Genomic DNA, 21,301 nt, shown 5'->3' on the forward strand with positions numbered 1-21,301 from the left:
ACACTCGCCTTGCAGATGCTAAGGCCAACAACATGACCACCTTCCAGGTAAGAAATTTCAACTCAACCTTGTTAAGTGGTTCAAACCAGTGTGATTTTAGGAACTGCAACACCACGTTCAGGTCCCATGGTGCCACTGGAGGCACAAAAGGAGGCTGGATGTGTAGCACTCCCTTTACAAAAGTCTGGACTTCTGGAAGAGAAGCCAATTCCTTCTGAAAGAATATCGAGAGGGCCGAAATCTGTACCTTAACAGAGCCTAATTTCAGGCCCATATCCACTTCTGTCTGTAGGAAGTGGAGAAAACGACCCAAATGAAAATCTTCCGTAGGGGCGTTCTTGGTTTCACACCAAGACACATATTTTCGCCAGATACGGTGATAATGTTTTACCATCACCTTCTTTCTAGCCTTTATTAGAGTAGGGATGACCGCCTCCGGAATCCCCTTCACAGCTAGGATCCGGCGTTCAACCGCCATGCCGTCAAACGTAACCGCGGTAAGTCTTGGAACACGCAAGGACCCTGCTGCAATAGGTCCTCCCTTAGAGGAAGAGGCCAGGGATCTCCTGTGAGCATCTCCTGAAGATCTGAGTACCAGGCCTTTCGAGGCCAGTCTGGAACAATGAGTATTGTCTGTACTCTTTTTCGCCTTATGATCCTCAACACCTTTGTGATGAGAGGAAGAGGAGGAAACACGTAGACCGATTGGAACACCCATGGCGTTACCAGGGCGTCTACTGCTACTGCCTGACGGTCCCGGGACCTGGCACAATACCTCCGAAGCTTCTTGTTGAGGCGTGACGCCATCATGTCTATTTGAGGAACTCCCCAAAGACCCGTTATCACTGCAAAGACTTCTTGATGAAGTCCCCACTCTCCTGGATGGAGATCGTGTCTGCTGAGGAAGTCTGCTTCCCAGTTGTCCACTCCCGGAATGAAGACAGCTGACAGAGCTGAATTCCGAACCTGCGACCCTCCAGAAGTGAGCACTTTGCAGCCACCATAGAAGAGACACCCTGGTCCCGGGGGACAGTGTTATTTTCCGATGTAAATGTAGATAGGACCCGGACCATTTGTCCAGAAGGTTCCATTGAAACGTCCTTGCATGGAACCTGACGATGGGGATGGCCTTGTAGGCTGCCACCATTTTCCCCAGAACACGAGTGCATTGATGAACTGACACTCTTTTTGGCTTTAGCAGGTCTCTGACCATGTTCTGGATGTCCTGGGCTTTTTCCAACGGGAGAAAAACCTTCTTTTGTTCCGTATCCAGTATCATACCTAGGAACGTTAGTCGAGTTGTCGGAATCAACTGTGACTTCGGTAGATTTAGAATCCAACCGTGTTGCTGGAGCCCTCTCAGAGAGAGTGTCACATTGCTCAGCAATTGCTCTCTTGATCTCGCTTTTATCAGGAGATCGTCCAAGTATGGGATAATTGTGACTCCATGCTTGCGCAGGACCACCATCATTTCCGCCATTATTTTGGTGAAAATCCTCGGGGCCGTGGAAAGTCCAAACGGCAACGTCTGAAATTGGTAATGACAATCCTGTACAGCGAATCTCAGGTACTCCTGATGGGAAGGATATATGGGGACATGAAGGTAAGCATCCTTTATGTCCAGTGACACCATAAACTCTCCCTCCTCCATGCTGGCTATTATCGCCCTGAGCGATTCCATCTTGAATTTGAATCTTTTCATGTACAGGTTTAGGGTTTTTAGATTCAAAATAGGTCTGACCGAACCATCCGGTTTCGGGACCACAAAGAGGGTTGAATAGTACCCTCTTCCCTGTTGGTTCAAGGGAACCCTGATAATTACTTGCCATTGACACAGCGTTTGAATTGCAGCTAACACTACATCCCTGTCTGGGGTAGAAGCTGGTACGGCCGACTTGAAAAATCGGCGTGGGGGCACCTCTTCGAATTCCAGTTTGTAGCCTTGGGAAACTATTTCCAACGCCCAAGGATTCAGGTCTGAGCTGACCCAGACCTGGCCGAAGAGTCGAAGACGAGCCCCCACCGGTGCGGACTCCCGCAGGGGAGCCCCAGCGTCATGCAGTGGGTTTTGTAGAAGCTCGGGGGGACTTCTGTTCCTGGGCGCAAGCCGAAGCAGGTGTTCTTTTCCCTCTACCCTTACCTCTGGCAAGGAAGGAGGATCCCCGACCTCTTCTGGACTTTTGTGACCGAAAGGACTGCATCTGATATGTTGGAGTTTTCTTCTGCTGTTGGGGAATAAACGGTAAAAAGTTAGATTTACCTGCGGTAGCTGTAGAAACCAGGTCCGCCAGCTCATCACCAAACAACACGTCTCCCCTATAGGGTAGAACCTCCATATGCTTTTTCGAATCCGCATCACCGGTCCACTGGCGGGTCCATAAGGATCTTCTCGCTGAAATAGCCATGGCATTGGCTCTGGAAGCCAGTAATCCAATGTCCCTTTGAGCGTCTCTCATATACTGTGCGCCGGGATCCAGTCAGTCGGCATAATGAAGACCACCCTATATCTCCATATCTGCCACAGTACCTGCATTTCAGACAACAGCAGCCTCTATAGGTTAAATATTATGTTCAATAATAAATCTGCTGCCTTTTCAAGTAAGTTAAAAACAATTCTTAAAAATGAGTGGATTACATAAAATACTGTGTATAGAATTCTTTTTTACAGCTTTTCCTCCACACTCTTTCAGCTGTACAGATGTACCACATGTCAGATACCATCTCGCAATTTCATCAAATTTGTTGTTTTGTTGTTTTTTGTTTTAGTTTTTAACTGGAGAAGCCAAACATAAACCCATCTGATACAGGGGAGGGAGGCTGCCTAGTAGTGGTGTTCAACAAAAACACATCCTGCAGCTTAACTCCCATCTACAGGAGAGCACAGAAAAACTGAAATACTTCTGTACAGCCTTCAGGGTTGAAGAGGCTGCTAAGAGCACCTTAAATTATGTCTAGCTATTAAGACGGTAATGCTGCCAACAAGGTCACGGTGCTGCTCTGCTATCTGTCTAAAAAATAAAAGTCTAAGAACATTTAGATGTGTCAATGGCAGGATATGATCTAGATCTGGAGAAGAAAAATACTGCCTGGGTTATAGGGGTGAAAAGGTGTTGAGAGGACAGAGAATAGCACATTAGGCTCATAGTAATGTATGTCCCCAGCGTGCAACTACTTTCCCCCCCATCTTTAAGCACAAGCAGATGCTCTTTCACTCATCCAAAAAGTGAGAAAGTGCAGTGTTATAAATGTATAAACACAGCTCAGGACAATGGCTGATTATTTCTGCCTCCTTTGCTTATTCCCAGAATTGCCTACCTGATTTCTATTCATATCTTCAATAACTGTGTAAATTGTGTGTGAAGACTCTCAATTTACCAGATAATGTAATAAAGACACCGCACCTCTTAACATACTAGACAATCCCTGTGATTACAGTGATACTGCACTGTTCACAAGAAAGTAGATCTATCCTACTGGACAAGCTAGGTAGGATGCTTCTCCAGGAGGTTAGATAACAGACCCGATGGTTTTATAACATTTCATTTTACAAAAATCCTAACACTTTTAAATATATTGGGGGAGATTTATCAAAGTTTGGAGAAGGATCTAACTGCCATTTTACAGGCTGTGTTTGAAAAATGACAAGAGGTGATTGGTTGGTACTTTATCTCTCACCAAACTTTAATAAATCGCCCCCACCATTGCTTATGGTGTAATAAAGCCTCTTCTTAATGGTTCACTAGCTCTGGGTGATTTATTAATTAATTAATTATTAGCAATTATTTAGATACAGACACCACACAGTTAGGGCATGGGTGGGAATCGAACCCAGGACCTCAGTGCTAAGCTATCCATTGCACCATTCATGCTGGGGGGAAAAAATATGAGACCTTTTAATTGAAAACTTAAGTCCTAAACATGTATTAAACAACTACATTAACAATACAAGGTATTTTGCCTTCAGTAGTACTGGATTATTTTTTGGCCTATGTATGTGATGTGTGCGAGTTCTGTAGTCACACAAACACACAATTTTAATCCATACAGCAAGGATTGTTGAATGTTAACCACAAACCTTTAAGTCTCTCCCCCCTTTGAGAATAAACTATGTTATTCATGAAAAGAAAATATATATATATATATATATATATTATTTTTTATTTTATTTTTTTAATTGTCAGGATACTTGACAATCAGTAAATTTAGTCAATGGTAATTATTGGTGCATGAAAACCATGAAGATCTGATAATCCCTCAAAAAATGTATCTTCTGTGCACATTAAAAAAAAGAGTAGCCAAAAACTCAGACACACAAATATATTAAGAATATCTGTTTAAGGACAATATGGATAAACAGAAAAAATAATAATCTGTAACATGTCTCTCCGGCCTTTGTGAGTAATTGCAATAAAATGTTTTCTTGAATTAGTAACGGTCCTTTGAATAACCCCTAGCTCCTTGCTAATGAAAGCAATATGCATTGTGCATTTTCCATGGTGTTTGCTATTGAGCTGTAGGCAGTTTAATTTATAGGCATGCATTACCAGAACTTGTAAACATATATTACTTATACTCCATCATAAAATCAAAATGATAAAAAACTGTAATAAAATTATGGATCCAATTAAAGTCACTGCATGACCTGGATTTTTATTATTGTGTCAAACAAATAAACCTACCTAACTAAAAGTAATAAAGCAGAGTTTGCCTTTGATAACTATGGGCCGGATTCAATTAGCCTCGATATCTTACCATGCAGGGGACAGCAGTGTGATAGTCTCAGACTTTTACTCCCGAATCTATTCAATTACAAGCACTTTCCTTGCACAGTAAATCTGCGGTTAATGTGTGTTAACCCATGGATTACAGGATAAGTACCCAGAGCTATCAGTTAACGCATTTGCAGTGGCTGCACTAGGGGGAGAAAGCCCAACTCAACACAGACTACTGTTCGAGCCTTAGGAGGTGGTGAACAGAAACCTGCATTTAGTGAATCCTGCGGGCTACCACGTGCTGTAAGTGAATAGTCCTGGGCACTGCATTGTAGCCAATTCTAACTACGCAAGGTCACGATCCCGTAGTCTAAACGACTTCCTGTGGTCTTAGCAATGTCACCAATTTCAGACTGTAATAAGCTTTAAGAATACTACACACCTCACACAGCTCTCATCACAGTACTTACTACACACCTCACACAACTCTCATCACAGTACTTACTACACACCTCACAAAACTCTCATCACAGTACTTACTACACACCTCACACAGCTCTCATCAGTACTTACTACACACCTCACACAACTCTCATCACAGTACTTACTACACACCTCACAAAACTCTCATCACAGTACTTACTACACACCTCACACAGCTCTCATCAGTACTTACTACACACCTCACAAAACTCTCATCACAGTACTTACTACACACCTCACACAGCTCTCATCAGTACTTACTACACACCTCACAAAACTCTCATCACAGTACTTACTACACACCTCACACAGCTCTCATCAGTACTTACTACACACCTCACACAACTCTCATCACAGTACTTACTACACACCTCACAAAACTCTCATCACAGTACTTACTACACACCTCACACAGCTCTCATCAGTACTTACTACACACCTTACAAAACTCTCATCACAGTACTTACTACACACCTCACACAACTCTCATCACAGTACTTACTACACACCTCACACAGCTCTCATCACAGTACTTACTACACACCTCACACAGCTCTCATCACAGTACTTACTACACACCTCACACAACTCTCATCCCAGTACTTACTACACACCTCACACAGCTCTCATCCCAGTACTTACTACACACCTCACACAACTCTCATCACAGTACTTACTACACACCTCACAAAACTCTCATCACAGTACTTACTACACACCTCACACAGCTCTCATCAGTACTTACTACACACCTCACAAAACTCTCATCACAGTACTTACTACACACCTCACACAGCTCTCATCACAGTACTTACTACACACCTCACACAACTCTCATCACAGTACTTACTACACATCTAACACAGCTCTCATCACAGTACAGGGTGACACAACCCTGACACCGCTCAGTAGAGCACAAGAAACCATCACAATGGCATGGACAGTACAATCATAGGGGTTGGGTACGGGATGCAGGCAGTCAGAAGGCAGACAGCAGCATCCCGATTCGCAGAATCCTGACACCTGCTAGGCAAGTATTCTAACCCTCTTTCCCCTCCCCCAACCCTAACCCTTCGTACCTGCAGCCTTACCTAATATCACCCCTTAGTGCCTAACCCTTCCCCACAGCCTAACCCTAAACGTATCCCTTTAGTGCAGTGTTTTTCAACCACTGTGTCGTGGCACACTAGTGTGCCCTGAGCAGTCTCCAGGTGTGCCGCCATAGAAGCAGAGCCAGGCCCATCAGTGTTATGCCGCTACTAAGGCCCTGGAATGATCAATACTGGTGGGTTTAAGGGTTGCAGAGCCAGTTATAATTCTGGGCTCGGGCAGTGTTGGGCTCTTCTGGCTTTCTCAGATGTGGCTCAGGCGTTACCTATGGAGAAGCTGTGACATGACATCCTAGGACACGCAACTGCACCATGCAACACCATTATATTTCAGTGTGCCTTGGCAATAATTAAAACTTGTTCAGTGTGCCGCGAGTTGTAAAAGGTTGAAAATCTCTGCTTTAGAGCCTAAACCTAACATATGTTTAAAGATTTGCATACTTAGGTGGAATTCAAGTGGGCGCGAGGTTTAGCAATGTAAAAAACCTTGTGTACCAACCGCCCAATTTTGGATTACTGCGAGTATGTGTGCTCCCGATACCCACGGTTTCCAAATCCCAGTGGCGCATGAATCAAAAAATTATACTGACCTCTCTGGGGGTCTTTACGGCTTCCGGTGGTCTCCCCTCCATCTTCCCACTGTGTAAGCAGCTGCTGGCAGTCCCGGGGGCTGCTGGGATGCTCTGTGGGTGCTGGGAGATTTAGTACTTCCAGCGGCAGGCTCTGGGGGGAAGGGGATGACACTACATGGGGGAAGGGGTAGGTGAACACACACACACAGACACTCATGCACACATACAAACACTCACAGATACATATTCACAAACGCACACACACACATTACATACTCACCGCTGCTGCAAAAGACCGGGCTGCCGATGTTGGATGCAGAAGACACCGCTTTGGAAGATGAGCAATTACAGACTAATTAAGATAATTAGAAACTTCAAATTGTTTAATTACTCCTCAGGAGGGTGCCTGAGCAAGTCCCAGTGATTGTTCTTAAAAATAAAGATTGCAGGAAAAATCAGACCTATAGAAATCCCATTTTCTGTCGCCTAATTGAATTCCAAAAACCTGCGGCTGCGGGAAAGACCAAGCGCTGCAGGGTTTTTTCAAATCTCCCGCCGGCAATTGAATCTACCCTTATGAACCCATATACTGGACCGATCTGCACAAAGTGGACATCAAAATGCCCATTTGGATCATTAAACTTGCCCTTCTGGCAACCAAATCACCTAGAAAATAGTGACTAAGGGGAACATTTACTAAGCAGTGATAAGAGTAGAGAAGTGAGCCAGTGGAGAAGTGGCCCCATCAACCAATCAGCAGCTCTGTATCATTTTATAATATGCAAATTATAGATGTTACTTCAGTGCTGATTGGTTGTCATGGGCAACTTCTCCACTGGCTCACTTCTCCGCTCTTCTCACTGCTTAGTAAATGCCCCCCTAAGTACCTGGAGAGGATGATACAGTAGCACATAGCTTTCCAAATATTCTAATAATGATTCTTCTACTGCTTTTTGTTTAAAAGTAACTTTGATATACATTACACACAACACAATGTACTATAACATATTGCATTAAGAGGAAAAACAAAGAATCCTAGGTTATATGCCCCATACACACAGGGCGACTTGTGCTGTGTGCTAAGCGATCTAGGTTATCACCGATCGCTCAGCACACATCGCTATACACACAGCGATCTGTGCTAACCAGTGTTCTTTATGTACATGCTAGGTGATCTAACTAGATCTTGCCTGCATGCTTCAATGATCTGAGCCGGCGATGGAGACGCACGGGACTGCGCATCGCTATCTCTGTGGGGTGTACACACGGAGCGATGTGTGCTTAATTTCTAAGCGATCTAGACAGATTGCATAGAAAATAGGCAAAAATCATTAGTGTATGATCATGTATCATACAGATCATGCATGCAGGACTCTCTTACTGATAAGTTTGTTAGTAACCAATCTTGTTTTATTACCCGTTTGTCCTGAATTATAAAGCACCGTGTAATATTCTGGTGCTATATAAATTGAGGCAGATGATGAGAGGATTTGATATAACATCCAAATGAAACATCTTTTCTACTTGCTCTCTAGAAACTAAACACGTCTGGAAGTCTAATTCCCAAGTTAAACATTACGTGTTCAGTAAACCAGTAAACACATTTTCTCATTAAGAGACAGTGAATATTTATCCAGTGACTGATTAACAGCTAAGGTTCGGCAGGTGAAATTCCTGGTTGACTTTCATGCATTATAAATTACCTTTTCTCTAGCTATTTGCTCAGGGAACTCTGGAATTCCTCCTCTCCGATGTCTGGCTAGCACAGCTGGAAGCAATAATATCCAACTTCTACTCCAAACTCTGCAGGCCACTGTCCAAATCACAGGCCTGCCAGATTACACTGCACATTTCAGCAGTATGATCTATGTCACCAGGACACCAAATGCCACTTTATATTAGACTGTGGACTCTGATATAACAACTTATATAGAGTTTAAGTAACAGTGCTGCGGTAAGCACAGGGAAACTTACAGGGCAACATTTAAGATTGCTACATTCTAAAGGCATTTCTCATTCAAAGAAAAAAACAGTACTAAAAGTGCGCGCACACACAGTCAATACAAAAGATATACTTGTGCAAAATCCATAAAAAGAAGATGCAAGTGCCGAAACTAATAGCAGCTGTGGATGGAAACCCAGTGGGCATTGCGTCTTCCCGCTTGAATGTGTACAGATTCTCATATTAGCATAAGATAGTAAATTGGACTTGTGACCCAGATACAGCCCCTGTGACATACATACAGCTGCTCCTGATATTAAATAAATATACAGTATATGGCTTTTTGGGTCTGACTCTTAAGTCGGACACAAGAACAAATGTGAAAGCATAGCAATTTTTGTGCATACTGCAAATTTTGCATCTGTGATTATTGGGGAGATGTACTAAGTAGTGAAAAGAGTGGAGAGGTGAGCCAGTGTATAAGTTGCCCATGGCAACCAATCAGCATTGAGGTAACATTAATAATTTGCATACTATAAAATTATACAGAGCAGCTGATTGGTTGCCATGGGCAACTACTCCGCTGGCTCACTTCTCCACTCTTTTCACTGCTTAGTACATCTCCCCCTATATGCATGATTCATAGTGGCACGTATTCCATCTGTTTCTCTGCGGCTGCTAAACTAATGATTCTACACTTGCAAGTATGTCGGGCTGTGTTGTGGTCGTGTAGCCAGAGTCACTCACTATCCTAAGTCATACATTTGTATTATGGATGACAAATTCAGATGGATATCCCACACCTTTAATAGGTAGGTGTAAGTGCTTAGGATAATAAAGGTTGATCTCATGTACAGGTGGTGCGATGTGTATGCATTACAATGTGCATACAGTAATATTAGCATTCTGTTTGCACTCGGAAGGTGGTTACACAGTCGGGCGTGCGGGTGACCCAGAATCAGTCCCAGTGCATGCAGTCAGCTCATACTCCATGACATAGGTTCTCAAACTTGGTCCTCAGAACCCCACACAGTGCATGTTTTGCAGGTAACCCAGCAGGTGCACAGGTGTATTCATTACTCACTGAACCATTTTAAAAGATCCACAGGTGGAGCTAATTATTTCACTTGTGATTCTGTGAGGAGACCTGCAAAACATGCACTGTGTGGGGTCCTGAGGACCGAGTTTGAGAACCTATGCTCTATGACATATAATATGTGAGGTAAACATTTGTAGAGTGTGACAACTGAATGAAACAGAGCAGTATGCTCACACGATCCATACCACCAATCATTTCAGTTCTGAAAAGAGTTCCAGAAATCCTGCCTCCCCCTGACTAGCAGAAGAATGGTGCAGACTTGCGTAATAGCCTCCAGGCTTTGCCTACTGGACAGGTACCATTATCATTATTAATGCATTTAAGTAGCGCCCACATCCCTATGTATGTGTACATAGTATGTATCGGGCATTCATCATAAGAATTACTAATTTACACAGGATATGTAGGGACATTAATAGAGACTTTTCCTAAAAGATCTTACAATTTAAAAGACCAGTGCAATCGCCCCATCTGCTTTTTGACATGTACACAGAGAGATTCCTGGAGCCCGCAAACCTTGCCCACACCTGTCGTAGTAGCAGTGGGAGTCTCTTCTCTGGATGGAGGATTTTAGTATGTAAATAATGGCAGGGTTGGGGGAATATTACAGGTAGATGTCTCCTTTAAGAGTTAATGGAATATTAAGGTTATTATATACTGATCACTGATCTGTACAGAAATTCCACCAGGAAGGAGATAAACACGATGGAAATTCTTGTTACAAAGAGAAGGTTTGTGCAGCTGTAAGCAAGTTCCTCAGACACCTCCCTAGATGTCATTCACACTACATGGGATGTTTATCTTCAAGTTTAAATATGTGGAACTTTAATTAGTCTCCTGCCTCACCCACAGCTTTTCAAGTCTATGGGGCAGATAAACATTTTATTCTTTTCTTAACCCCCAATATGACTGTCAGGACATAGAACACACTCACCCCTCAGTGACAGTCTCATTACTTGTATCTGTACAAACACAAAAACATCTACAGAAGGGTTACCCTCTTAGTGTGGAAGCAGCTTCCCGACGAACGTGATCCTGGTGCTCGAAATACCGACGTCAGAATCTAGTCCGCCGCAGGAACACCGGCATCTAAAGCCCAACAGGACTCAAGATCCTGGCGTCTAAATACCGGCGCCCGGAATACAGATCCTTCTTTCATCACGCCCAGCCGGGACGGTAGGGGGGGTGTTGGGGGGAAAGGGGGGGGGGGCTGTGGGGGATGGGGGTCTGTGATGGAAGGTTTAGTCATTAGAGATGGAAAGGTTTGGGGTCAGGGACCGGAGAGGGAGGGTTAGGGACTTAGCAGGGGAGGTTAGGCACCACGCGGGGAGGGTTAGGGCTAGGCACCCACAAGGGAGGGTTTGGGTTAGGGAAGAGGTGAGGGTTAGGGGCTTACTGGGGGGCTGTCGGGATTCTGATGAACGGGATGCCGCTGTCGGGATTCTGACCACCGGCACATCCGGAAATCATACTGAACCCCACTGTGCTCCTTAACTTACCAGCACTTGGAACTGATTTCAATTAAACAGAAATAAGTCCAATAGTCAAACATATTATGGCAGCAAGAATCTTACTATAGCCAGGACAGGCCATGCAGGCACTGGCGATCATACCAAAAGTGCCAATTATGGATGATCAATATGGTGGAGACCAACACAAAATGGGATGGTTCAGCCAGCTCAGATGTAGTTTTGGCACTAGAGGTCGCACTTTGTGTGCTTCGAGTGTCTGGCTTAATGTGTCCTGATTTTCCAATCTGAATCATTCGGATAGCATGTATGCTAAAATGGGGTCAGCCAGAGCCTGTATAAGACACTTAAAACACATTACGTGCAGAGTGGGTGTGGTATGGCTGAGTGACGGTCAGGAGACTAGCAGTCAGCATACCGACGCCGGGATCGCGCGCGGGGTGGGGGCGAGTACAGCAAGCCCCTTGCGGGCTCGGTGGCGACCGCATGGGTGTCGTGGACGAGTGGAAACAGTCCCTGTTGGTCATCATGCCAACCATCGGGATAGTGAGGGGGCAGGATGTTGGGGTTAGGTCATGTGACCGTCGGCCTCCTGACTGCCGGTCACATGAATACCACCCGTGCCAGACAGTAAGGATAAAAGCATGTGTGTATACAATAGCATACGAAGGCAGGGATTACAGCAACCATTTTGATTGGGTGTGACTTTACAGATGAAATAGGGACAGGGAGTGTATTGGAAGGATGAGGAAATTTGTAAAAGGTTGCTTTGTGACACAGTAAAATCTAATTATGCCACGGAGTGGCTGTTTCCTGAAGCACAGCTTAAAACAAATCCGTATTCTGCTCAAACTTAAACTGGGAAACAGGCAACTTTTTCTCCAGGAAACCAGTGTGAGCCCTTGGGGGGTCATGGAAGGGTGGGGAGTTTGACAGGGGCAGTTCACCACTGACATGTGGTGAGGTCAGTGTCTGGGGAGGCCCTGGCTAATATTGCAGCCAGATTTACACGCACTTACAGTATATGATCCCGCTGGTTCATATGGGTATTATACAAAGGTGGAGGAGTACAGTATATACTTTGTATACACATGAACTTTGTATACACATGAACGTGCATAACCCGTGTTGCTGGTTGGTGTAAAAGGGTGGAGTTGGAATAATCCGGGTCGAGTGACCCGGTATTCCAACTTGGGTAGTTTGCAGGGTTGAACACGGGTAAACAGGAGCAGAGTTGCATCGACCCCGCTTCCCGTTCACAGTGATGTACGGGCGGTGCTTGCAGATCATGTAATCTCCAAGCGCAGCTCCCGCCGCGTCAGCAGCAACGTCACCAACCCGGCAATATGCCGGGTTGGTAAGTGCGGTGCGAAAGGGGCGTGAGGCGGGTCGCAGCTGGATAGCACCTGTGTCAGGCTCCTGGCTGTGACCCCGCAGTATTTGGAATAAAGGCGTTAGTTGCCTCACCTCTGTTTTCTCCATAAGGCCCTGTATTTCAAGCCGAGAGCTGCAAAATTTGGTGAGGCTCTGCCTCCCCTGACCTCACATCACTGCGGTACACATGTCAAACCATAACAAAAGGGTCCTAAAGCGAACTCATGAAGAACAGAAACCTCCCGTGGGGTACATGGGTAAAATTCCTGACACCTTTACCATTCAGTGAGCTGAACCGAAGGCACTATAGCACTGGTCAGGACATAGAAGGCGGGGTACATTAGTGCTGCAGCTATGTGACTCCAGAGTGCACACAGCGCTTTCTACCACAGTAAAATCTATTTTGCGATCTGAACCAATATACAATTATTAACTACAATTATTTCTATGGAATTGGCATATTTAAAATTGGGAACACACATTAATAAAATAAGACTGGGTTTTACTGAACAGACAAAGGGCCTGATTCATGGGTTGGGTATAAATCAATAAAGAGCAAGAAACTGTATCTGAACAAACCATGTTGCAATGCAAGGGGTGTAAATACATACATTATTTTGCATGCAGGGTAAATACTGCCTATTTTTGCATGCAGCTCACAAATGCTGGACAGTTTTGCAAGCCAATTTAAATTTGAGTTTGAACACACCCCTCTCAAATCTAAGGGGGGAATTCAATTGCCAATGATGATCTCACCTGGATTAATTTGAATGACACCTGCCGCACTTTACGGCGACAGGATCTCGCATAAAAGTGTTCCCTACCCCACTGAGTGCGAATCGGCAGGGGCAAAGGGTGTGAGATGGCACCGGAGCTTAAAAGCTGCAGCAACGGCAATTTTCCCCCTTCGCCGGCAATTGAATTCCGCCCGAAATCTCTCTGCACATTTTACCCCTGCCCCACCTGCAGTGCAACTTGGTTTACTAAGGTGCAAAGTTAGGTGCTGTTTCTTACTTTATTCCCAACTCAGAATTAGACCAAAGTGCTTTCCACATGCTTGCCATCTACAATATATGCTCATGCTTTCAAATATTTTTACTTTATCACTTAAATACTTCACAAAACACACACACTGGATTTAAAAAAAAAAAAGTAATTTCAAGCATAAGTGTATATTCCTAATGAAACATCATCTAGGCACCCTATAGCAAGGAATATAAATCTTTAGAAGTATGAAATAATAAAAAGAACATCATTTATATAGCCTACATCAGGCCTGGCCAACCTGTGGCTCTCCAGCTGTTGTAAAACTACAAGTCCCATCATGCTTTGCCACAGTTTTGCTATTAAGGAATGCTAAAACTGTGGCAGGGCATGCTGGGATGTGTAGTTTCACAACATCTGGAGAGCCACAGGTTGGCCAGGCCTGGCCTACATGGACAGCCAATGAAAAAACTACCTGCAGTGCTCTTTTGCTGATCTGTCCATGTCTGTTTGATAAATACATTTTATTACACACAATTAACCATAAGAATACACCTGTCAATTCACTAATAATCATATGAATGAGGGGAATATAGATCCCATTTTAAGTATAAGCTATTAGAAATCATTTCTACAGAGCAACCTTTCCATTATGGCAGTAGGTAATAGCAGACTTTTCTATTTTATGTTTCAAGGGAAATGTTTTTCTCACAGATAGCGACATACTGTACTGTACAATGACCCTGCCGTGGCTGAATCAGAATACATATGTATTCCCGGCGGGCGGGATGACTGCTATCAGTATCCAGACAGCGGTCACCTGCCCGCCAGAATGCCGGCAGCGGGGGGAGTGCTATGAGCCTCCTTGTGTGTTCGCTGCGCTCGCCACAGTGCGGGCTCAGGATCTATTCCCGGTCTATGGGTCTTGTGGACACCCACGGGTGGGAATAGCCCCAGTGAGCCAGTATTCTGGCTGTCAGATTTGTCGGCTGTGGGGATTCCGGCTCCTGTATCATGACCGTTGGGATCCAGACAGCCAGCAAATCGATTGCCTTCCGGCCGAATCATCAGGGGAAAAATGTGGAAAACCTGACTGACTTTACATGTTGTTTGAGACAGACTCACCACCTAATGCGCTGACCACACTTATTGATGCCCTTAAAATGTACACAGATTGTTTTATATGCAGTTTTTAGAGTGTCAGCATTTTATTCAGGGCACCCTTAGGCTAAAAGTATTGATACATTTAGAAAAAAAAATATTACATTATGTAAATAGTGGCTGCAGTACAGTACCTGTCATCCTAAGGCTCAGTTATATGGTGGTGTACAGAGTTGTATTTCTCATTGCCTACATGTTTTATGATTGGCAGCCACTATCAGTGGCTTTGCCTATCAATTTGACCATAAGTTACACCCCTGCAAGAGCCTTATGGCATCCCAGGGTGCCTAGGCACACAGTTTGGGAACCACTGCTCTAAACAGCAAAGCATATTGCAATAAAGGAGACAAAAAAAAAAAAAGGCTGTGGATCATTAGATCGACAGTGACTAGGTCGACCATGTTTAGGTTGACCACTATAGGTCGACAGTCACTAGGTCGACAGAATTTCTAGGTCGACATGTTCTAGGTCGACAGGTCAAAAGGTCGACATGAGTTTTTCATGTTTTTTTGGTGTCGTTTCCTCCATACAGTGACCGGGAAGCCCAATTAGTGCACCGTGTCCCCTCGCATGGCTCGCTTCGCTCGCCATGCTTCGGACAAGGTTACTATTCCCAATCGTAGTCCGCGTGGATCGTTAAGTATGAAAAAGTTCAAAAAAGATATATTTTTTTGAAAACTCATGTCGAACTTTTGACCTGTCGACCTATAGTGGTCGACCTAAACATTGTCGACCTAGACACTGTCGATCTTCAGACCGGATCCCCCCAAAAAATATCTTTATTTTGCACACGATAATTGCACTGTTATTTTTGGAGGGTGGAAATGTTTGCATTACCGCAAAACACTGTTGTCCCAAGGGTGGCCCTAAGGTGGCTTATTAGGCACGACTTCATCGATGTTCATGAATTATTCCATGACTGCCCTTACCGCCGACCCCAGTAATTTGCAAATGCTATTGTATGAAAGAGAACTATATTAGAACACTGTGGGAAACAGAAAAGCATACAAAACTTCCACTGTTCATATGAGGGGATCATGAACTTCCACACCAATACAGATTTTAGCTAGCTTGTTATTATATAATATATTTTACTATATAAAAGAGAATGACAACCAATTACTGATAGGCATTATTTCTAAAAGCACATTTGTCTAGAAAGGAAAACACACGTGGAAATGTTATAATAAAGAAAAAATAATTGAGAAAGGGGCACAAAGCAAAAGCCCTCTGCGATACACAGAACACGGACTATGTTATAGTGACACAGTTGCTGTTAAAATCATGGGTGCAACAGAACAAAGAAAGTATCCCTGAGGCTGTCAGCATCCTCCATGCTGTGTGAAGCTATTACTTCAAAATGAATCCTGATCCCACATGCATAAGTCAGATAGCCTAGTAACTGTACTGTGGAACAGGGTATATATAGTGTGTGCGTGTTCATAAATATTTTATGCAGCGTACATGCACATATATAGCAAGTAGCAAGAATGTCATTCGATAGAACATCTTCAAATATGTATGTTAATCTTTGTTTCCTTCTTATTACTATGAAAAAAACCCTGTCAACATTGTTACCAGTGGGGGGTTATTCAGCTGTGGTTGTTGCTTTGTGTGTCGCAAAGTACAGATTATTGGTACGTTGAACATGCGCATGACCCATTCTGCACGTGTGAATGGGTCCTGCGGGCGGAAACAGCCTCGGTTTCCCAAAATGGAGGCGAGTCACCGCCATTTAGGTGGAGGGAAGAGGTCAAGGATCGCTTTGGTTGCACGGAGATTTCCTGACCTCTGCGACAGGATGCAAGCTGACCAATGGTGAGCGATCAGATGCCTGCGTCCTAGAACGTAGTCAGATCAGTACTGCAGCAGGAGGCGTCTACTTGTAATAAACGCCTCATGTTGCATTACCATACAGCAGCAGTGATAGCAGCTCCAAACATATCTGAATTAGCCCCAGTGTGCGATCTTTCATTGTGCCTATAAACAAATGTGTCACCACATTGGGCCTAATTCAGATCTGATCACAGCAACAAATGGGCAAAACCATACTGCACTGCAGAGAAGGCAGATGTAACATGTGCAGAGAGAGTCAGATTTGGGTGGGGTGTGTTTAAACTGAAATCTAGATTGCAGTGTAAAAATAAAGCAGCAAGTATTTACCCTGTACAGAAACAAAAAAAAAAACACCGAAATCTAACTCTCTCTGCACATGTTATATCTGACCCCCCCCCCCCCCCCCTTCCCCCCTCCCGCAGTGCACATGGGGGGTAATTCCAAGTTGATCGCAGCAGGATTTTTGACAGCATTTGGGCAAAACCATGTGCACTGCAGGGGAGGCAGATATAACATGTGCAGAGAGAGTTAGATTTGGGTGGGTTATTTTATTTCTGTGCAGGGTAAATACTGGCTGCTTTATTTTTACACTGCAAATTAGATTGCAGATTAAACACACCCCACCCAAATCTAACTCTCTCTGCACATGTTATATCTGCCTCCCCTGCAGTGCACATGGTTTTGCCCAATTGCTAACAAAAATCCTGCTGCGATCAACTTGGAATTACCCCCATGGTTTTGCCCATTAGCTAACAAGTTTGCTGCTGCAATCAGATCTTGTATGCAAAATGTTTTGAGAAGATAGATGGTCAAGGCACATTCTATAGGGTGCAATGGTCATATGGTAGCTTTAGCTGTAGCCTTTGTAAATTAGACCTAGTATACGTTAGCATTCAATTATGGGGCAGTTGTCTGAGTTTAGAAATATACGAAGTTTGGAAATTACAAAGATAGGACATTTTTAGAAGAACAGTTAAAACCAACATTTGAACAAACATTGAAAAACATTGGAAACCAGGTAATTTCACCATTTAACTTACATTTTCCTTAAGCACTTGCCTATCTATTCTTTTATCTTTAAAAACACCATGTTCCACAAACTGTTTTTCCTATTAGCACTTCATGGTTTCCTCTATAAAATGGCAACATCCTTCACTATTCCTGTTATTCATCGCTCTATACACATTGCAGCCTCACTAATCCACTCCCCTCTTATTAACACTCATGAGCTTTTAACCTATATATGTACACTAACTAACATCCTCAACCTGTCACCATAAGAAACTATCACACACCTCCCCCAACTATACCTATCTCTCTCTTCTGCTTCTACTAGCTGGTGACATATCCCCAAATCCAGGTCCCATCCACATACCCACGCTCACATTCAGCTGATTCACAACGGAATATAAATCCAAGAAACCTTATCAACATCACGTCTCCCATCTCCCCCCAAGTCAATAAAATGTGCTTTATGGAATGCACGCTCTGTTTGCAACAAATTGACATCTATTCATGACTTTTTCATAGCAAAAAACTAAATATGCTAGCCATAACAAAAACACGGCTCACACAATCAGACACTGCCTCCCCTGCAGCACTGTCCTATGTTGGCCTCCACTTCACCCCCCCCCCCCCCCCCAGGCCTGGTAACAGCGAAGGAGGTGGGGTTTGAATATTACTGTCCAAATCTTACACACACATAATTTTACCACCTGTTCCCTCACTCGCATTTACATTATTTGAAGTACACTGTATTAGGATTTTCACCCCTTTCTCTCTGCGTGTTGCAGCTATCACCCACCTGGGCAGCCCACAAAGTTTCTGGAAGATTTTTTCTGCCTGGCTCCCTCACTTTCTATCCTCTGACATCTCCACCATCATTATGGATGATTTCAATATCTCTATTGACAGTCCACAATCTCCCCATGCCTCTAAACTAGTCTCTCTAACCTTCTCTCTTGGCCTCTCCCACTGGACTGACTCCACTACTCATCTGGAGGGCCACTGCCTTGATCTTGTATTCACCAGACTATGCTCTGTTTCTGAACTCACTAACACTTATTTCCCTCTCTAAGATCACAACCTTATCACCTGCATGCTCTCCTCCATTACTTCAAACTCAATGCCCCTGAAGTCTACCAAGATGCCTCTAACCCGCAGAAATATTAACACTATTAATTTTCAACAACTATCTATCTCTCTGCAACACTGCTCTCACCAATTTCTACATTCACCTCTCCTGAGACTAACGTGTCACACCTTAACCAAACTCTAGAAACAGCCCTTGATGAAGTGGCTCCAGCTACATCACACTCCACGTAGACTTAGATGTCAACCGTGGCACTCTAAATACACTAGATACCTACAAAAACTCTCACGTAAAGTAGAACATCAGTGGCGTAAATCTCGTAGTTCAAGTGACTTTCTCACATATAAGACCGTGTACCACTCTTATCGTAATGCTCTGGACACTGCCAAACAAACATATTTTCAATCTCTCATCTCTGCTCAAGCCTCTAACACCAAGCGACTTTTTAATACATTTAAATCACTTCTTGTCCCTCCCTCACCCAACCCACCAGCCACTGTCAGTGCGCAAGATCTCACTTCCTATTTCAAGGACAAGATTGATAAGATCCAAAATGAAATGGTATGCTTTTCCACAGCAAGTGACCTGCTCAATTCCCTCCCTGAATCCTCTAACACCTTCTCTTCATTTGATCCTACAAATGAAGATGAAGTATCTGCACTCTTTTCATCTGCTTACTCTACTACCTCTCCCCTTGACTCTATACCCTCACAAATTAGTAAAGCTCTGTCTGCTGTGCTCATCCCAACCTTAACTAAAATCTGTAATCTCTCTCCGTCTGCTGGTATCTTTCCTTCTCTGTACAGGCATGCAGTGATTACTCCCATTCTGAAAAAAAAAAATCTGACCCCAACTCTCTCTCAAACTACCGTCCCATCTCTCAGCTCCCATGCCCCTCCAAGCTACTTGAGAGACTTGCTTACACTCGCCTCACACACTTTCTTAACTCACACAGCCTACTGGACCCACTTAAGTCAGGGCTTTGTGCCCAGCACTCCACAGAGACAGCAGTGACTAAGGTAGTGAATGATTTGGTCACTGCTACATCTAAAGGCCATTACTCACTACTTATTCTCCTTGATCTCTCTGCTGCTTTTGACACTGTTGACCACTCTCTTCTCATACAAATACTACAATCCCTAGCTTTCTCCATCTATACCACTTGGCAAACTAATCAACTCTTTTCGGATTTCAGTACCATCTGTATGCGGATGATACTCAAATCTACCTATCCTCCCCAGATTTGCCACCATCTGTATTGGGACGTGTCACTGAATGCCTTTCAGCCATTTCATCTTGGATGACATCTCGCCACCTCAAACGTAATATTTCCAAAACAGAATTAATTATATTTCCACTGGCCTATAGTAGTTTCCAACCTGATATCTCTATCACTGTTGAGAACTCGGCAATCATCCCTACCCACAAGCTCGCTGCCTAGGTGTCATTCTTGACTCTGATCTGTCCTTTGTACCCCACATTCAATCTGTCTCAAGATCATGTTACATACATCGAAGAAACATATCCAAAATACGACCATATCTTACACAAGACACAGCAAAAGCTCTAATCCATGCTCTCATTATCTCCCGCATTGATTATTGTAATAGTCTCCTGACCGGTCTTCCCAAACAAAGACTCTCACCACTACAATCCATTTTGAATGCAGCTGCGAGGCTAATCTTCCTCGCTAAGCATTCATCGTCTGCAGATCCGCTCGGTCAGTCCCTCCATTGGTTACCAGTATTCTACCATATTAAATATAAAATACTTTTACTGACATACAAGGCCATTAAGCAAACTGCACCAACATACATCTCTTCACTTATCTCAAAATATCTCCCTAACCGACCTCTCCGCTCTGCACAAGATCTGCAGCTCTCATCCCCATGCATTACTTGTTCACACTCAAAATTACAGGACTTTATCCAGGCTTCACCCACTCTGTGGAATGCCCTCTCACGCACAATAAGACTCGCCTCTAGTCTCCAAACCTTTAAACGTTCTCTGAAAACTCACCTCTTCAGACAAGCCTATCAAATTCCAGACCCACCGACATAACCTTCAGTGCTTCCCTATCTAATTACATCCTCTCTGTACACTACACATAACATCACATATCTTGTCTTTTTTAACTCTCACACGCTCCTGAGACTTGGCCAACATTGCTGGGTGATCGTAACATACAACCCATTAAGAACCTAGCAATCTGGTGGACCATTATGCAATAGGTAGCATCTATCCTTGTGTATCAATGCCAATCCCTATAGATTGTAAATTTGTGAGCAGGGCCTTCCTATCTCTATATCTGTCTGTTTTTACCCAGTTTTGTTCTATTACTGATGTTCTAATTGTAAAGCGCAACGGAATATGCTGCGCTATATAAGAAACTGTTAATAAATAAATAATAATAAATATAGGTGCTAATCAGTGAGGAAGGCATATTGTAATAGTCCTAATTTTAGACA

At 43.7% G+C, this 21,301-nt stretch overlaps 1 protein-coding gene across 3 annotated transcripts in view; it reads right to left on the reverse strand.

Moving 5' to 3' along the window:
- The window catches only part of SH3RF1 (SH3 domain containing ring finger 1), a 262,561-nt gene that overhangs the window by 180,936 nt on the left and 60,324 nt on the right, over positions 1-21,301 (reverse strand). The gene's annotated exons all lie outside the window — the stretch shown is intronic.

The sequence above is a fragment of the Pseudophryne corroboree genome, chromosome 1 (genome assembly GCF_028390025.1).
Source record: "Pseudophryne corroboree isolate aPseCor3 chromosome 1, aPseCor3.hap2, whole genome shotgun sequence".
Lineage (NCBI taxonomy): Eukaryota > Metazoa > Chordata > Amphibia > Anura > Myobatrachidae > Pseudophryne > Pseudophryne corroboree.